Raw genomic sequence first — 4,732 nt, forward strand, 5'->3', positions numbered from 1 at the left:
TCGATACTGGATTCATCGACCCTTGGAAAGTAAACGTCGCAATGCTCGACCAATATCCACAAGAAGCAGAGGACAATCTCGTCCATCTCCTGAAGGCGCAGCATTACAAGACGTTCATACTGTTGCCATACAACACAGAGTTAGTTTAATTTTACTGTCTTCCTACATACCAAATTTCATTCCCGTACGAACTTGCTAAGTGTTTCATATGTAATGCATCTCACGCACATTGCAGATTCCACTGGGTGCTTTTACTCTTCGACCTGGAGGCCTGCACCGTCAACGTATATGACTCAATGGATAAAAAAGAGTCTACGTTTAACAAGGTTTTCGAACTTATAGACAGGTACCGTCATAAGTTCCTTTGTTAATTAAGAAAATCTTGTTATGTTAATTTCTACTACGAATCATAGCTTTAAACTCCATGTAGGGCTTGGTATCGGTTCCGTCATTTGGTCCGCGGCAAATGGAGAGAAAGACTTAGGCGGAAGTTCAAATTTCCTGTGAGTACACATGCTCTACATTTATATTTCTCCGATTCAAATACATACAAGTGTATATTAATTAGATCTCTCGTTGTTTGTCATTTATTTGTAGTGCGCAAAGCAAAAGCAGGGAACTAACTTGTGCGGCTATTACGTGTGCGAGTATTGCCACTGCCTTGCAGACCAAATCATTACCACAAGAGAGCTCGATGTACGTACAAATAAATTCAAAATTTCATTACGTAGCGATTTCTTGTTTAATTACTAATCAATTTCATACATTCATATAGTTTATTCGCATGAGGGATAACCTGACCACACACAAGGAATTTATCGCGGCGGTTCAAGAACAACTCATGGGATTCATCAACGAAGAAATCCTTGATCCCAAGGGTGAATTCTACTACAACGGAAACACAATTCACCGGTCCTTAGCTTCTGAGCTAGCAGCGAGTACTACTACGTCGAAATCGTAGCTACCTAGGACATATAATGGATTGTAATTAATACATGACTACATATGTTTCTATATGCATGTGTACACATTTTCTATAATGTAAATATATTTTGGTCATATATATATCTATATACATATGCATTTGCATAACATATATATGTATAAATACATATATATTATGCATGTATATACATATAATATAATATAATATATATATATATATATATATATACATATATATATATATGTATGCATATATATGTATGGTTTATATATATATATATAAACCATGCAGCAACAGGGCCATGCAAAAAAAAAAGGTCAGCTCCGGGACTAAAGATCGATCTTTACTCCCGGTTATTTCACCCGGGACTAAAGATAGCGATCTTTAGTCCCGGATTGGTACTCCCGGTTTGGAAACCAGGACTAAAGGGGGGTTACGAACCGGGACTACAAAGGGTTTCTCCACCAGTGTAGTATAGAAAACAAAAACAGTAGAAGTAGTAATTCAGCTCCAGCATATAATGTACTCCACCGTATGTACTGCTCATACATGACAAGGAAGGAGCGCATACAAAACAGTAGTACAACAAGGTTTGTAACATGGCAAAACAAAGGCATAGAGCAGCATTACTAGCATTTGTAACATGGGAGTAGTAATATAAATCCACAAAATGTGCAATACCAAGGTCAAATAGATTATTACTCCTATGTAGTAGTACCTCATCATCATCACCTTGTGCTGCTGGTAAGAAGAGTAGAGTCGCAGACGATACCCAAGGAAAACAGTCAAGGCAAGGACACCAATCCAGAAGACCACCATGGCAGCAACATCACCAAAGACGATGGAGAAAAATAGGGGCAAAGCTGCGACGACTACGAAGACGGCGATGATAGTGTACAAGTGGTTTTCCTCTCCGATTTGCAGCAGGAAGCAAAAGACATATAACATGACGACGATGGACAGGTCGCCGACGATCTCGTCGACGGGGAAATCGGCGATGGTGAGCCACCACGAGATCAGCTCCCACGCGACGAACACCGTGGTGGCAACGAAGGGAAGAGAGCACGGCCATGGTGATCCGGCAGCAGCGCGCGGAGACGGAGTCGAGGAAGACGACCACCATACCGACGGCAGCAGCGCGCGGAGACGGAGTTGAGGAAGACATCCGTCGAGGAAGACGACCACCATACCGACGCGCGGGGTGATGGTATGGCCGGCGAGGTAGGCAAGCAAGGCGGCGAGGAGGCCCCGGGTGACGGAGAGGAGGGCGGCGCAGAGGAAGAGGTAGGCGGTGAGGAGAGCCTCCACACGAGGAGCAGCGGCTCGCCGCCGGCGGAGAGCCAGAGGAGGACCGGCGCCGTCGCCACCGCGAGCAGCAGCGACAGGAGGATCAGCCTCGCCGACCGGGCGTCGCGCTCCCGCTCCGCCTTCTCCGCCTCCCTCAGCCTCCTCAGCTCGTCGAGGAGGCGGCGGCGGAGGAGGAGGTCGTCGCTGGTGTGCGACTCCCCGGCCGCCGCTGCTTTTCTCCTATCCCCGCTCCGGTCAGCGTCGACGAGGCTCACCTTCTCGGCGGAGTCATCGGTGACGGTGGCGACCGGAGATTCGTCCATCTCGCTGGGGAGAACCTGCGGCTGCGCGGCGAGCCGGCGAGATTAGGGTTTACGGTTTTGAGCGAGGTGTGGGGATAGGGAAATTTTCCGGGAAGAACTTCTCGCTCTCTTATTTCCATTCCAACTAATAACGCTGGGAGCATATGGAAACAAAAAAAAAATGATAAAACAAGATTTGGTGTTAACATAATTAAGAATCTTGAAAAATGGTAATCCCTAACAATCCACGAATGAGTAATCATCGTCAATTAATTAATTGACCAATATATTTACTCTCTCCGTCCTAAAATATAAATATTTTTAAACCCTGACACAGTCCACGAGATGCTACTTTGATCACCAATATCAACAAAAGTAAGATGTTTTATATAAAAAGAGTTGTATATTATAATAGTTTGTTTAATGATAAATCTAATATCTTCAATTTTATATGATTGATCTTTTAAATTTTTTTTGCTATTAATAGTTAAAGTTAAAAAAATTTAACTTGTCTCTACGCTAAAAATGCTTATATTTTGGGATGGATGAAGTAGTTATTAAGAAAAAGTGCAGCCCAGAACTGGAACATCTCGACCATCCATCTCCCTGAACAACTCGACAAGATGATCGTGTTCTTCTCCGGCCTCGTCACTGCCCTTGCCATGTGCTCTCTCTACTCGCCAATGGCAACCTCGTCGGTGTTGCATGTACTCTTCAACTACGATGAGTCCACCGTGGTGCTCTTCACCGGGCTAAGTGCTCAAATTGCGGGCACTATCTTGATCGGAGATGGTAGAGGGGGTCGGAGTTTTAAACTCCGAACCCCATTGACATCAACAACGCAACTGAAGTAGTTGCTCGTCTTTGTGCCGGCGACCGCGCCATGGCCGTCCCTTGCTAATCCCCTCACCAGCTTTCTTTCCTCGTACATGGCTTCGGACTCCATCACCATCGCCATAGCCATTGTCGTTGGCCCGCGGCCATTCGAGAGCTTGATGTTGACACATATAGGCGAAGTCATCCGGCCCAACTATTGGTTTGTGTTTGGGCCTCTTTCTTTGCACGATATGCCAGCCCGGCATGACCCGATCCAACGATCAGCATGCAATATAGACTTATTCCAATCATATGAGACATGGTTCAAAGAGATGACAACTCAACTAAGACTTCTCTCAGGAGCAACGGCACCATATTTCTTCTCTCTAAACTAAGCACGCAAGCAAGGGTACGTGATCAAGGATACGAGATGGAGCTGCTTGCCGTTGTCACTGCGATAGTGAATCTGGCGAGCAAGATCGACAAGGCGGAGCAGAGGGCTCACCGGAACAACAAGAAGCGCTGCCATGCATGAGCTCGCCCAGCACGCGAAGCAAGTCGCCCAAGCCGTGAAGGGCTACGAGCAGGATGACGACGAGGACCCAACGCTGCAGGCAAGGACGAACATTCTCAACAAGGCCCTCGACCAAGTGCTCGAGCTCGTCGAGTCGTGCCGCCGCGACACGCAGGAGACAGCATTGCACACCCTGCATCGGGAGGCCGCGGCCGAGGTGATAAGGTGCAGAGTACTTCAGAACTCAGAACATGCCTATGTGTGTGTTTTTTTGCAAGGAGTCGATGATAAGTCTAAAATTACGGAACGAAATTTCAAACCCCCCCCCCCACCACACCCGCTATAGGATATTATTTCGGTCTTTTTTTTTTCCTTTTCTTATGAATTTGGTAATATTTTTTTTCATTTTTTTTCATCTAATTTTTTTCATCTTGCTCGTTGTAGAGGATTCGTAAAAGGTTCTGAAGACACTAAGAGGTAGCATTAAGGTACTTACTACAAATAACTAGAGGAACATAAAAGAGATTAAAGGTAGTATAACAGGTAATAGAAGTGGTCCGAAAGCAATAAAGGTTGGGCGAAGCTGACAGTGGCGAACCTAGAACAAAAATTACTTGGCGTCCACTACATAGTAGTTATCTACTTATTCACTAGTATACTAATCAAAATAGCATAAATTAGTTAGAATTTAACAATTTTACCCGGTGCCCTTTGACACCGGTAAGTTGTATGTGGGCACGCCACTGGCAGTTGATCGCCATTAACATCCTTTAAATGCTTCTAAGCCGCCAAGTGATACTCTATAAACGCTTCTAAGTCGTCAAGTGTCATTCTTGTAAATAAGAGAAATTCGAGATTGTGGTAGCT

General features: G+C 45.1%; 1 long non-coding RNA gene across 1 annotated transcript; it reads left to right on the forward strand.

Moving 5' to 3' along the window:
* Positions 1 to 403: 403 nt before the first annotated feature.
* Positions 404 to 913, forward strand: LOC136353888 (uncharacterized). Its single transcript, XR_010737397.1, has 3 exons — positions 404 to 503; positions 598 to 696; positions 776 to 913. It is a non-coding gene; the product is annotated as an uncharacterized lncRNA (long non-coding RNA).
* The last annotated feature ends 3,819 nt before the right edge of the window (positions 914 to 4,732 follow it).

The sequence above is a fragment of the Oryza sativa genome, chromosome 11 (assembly GCF_034140825.1).
Source record: "Oryza sativa Japonica Group chromosome 11, ASM3414082v1".
Lineage (NCBI taxonomy): Eukaryota > Viridiplantae > Streptophyta > Magnoliopsida > Poales > Poaceae > Oryza > Oryza sativa.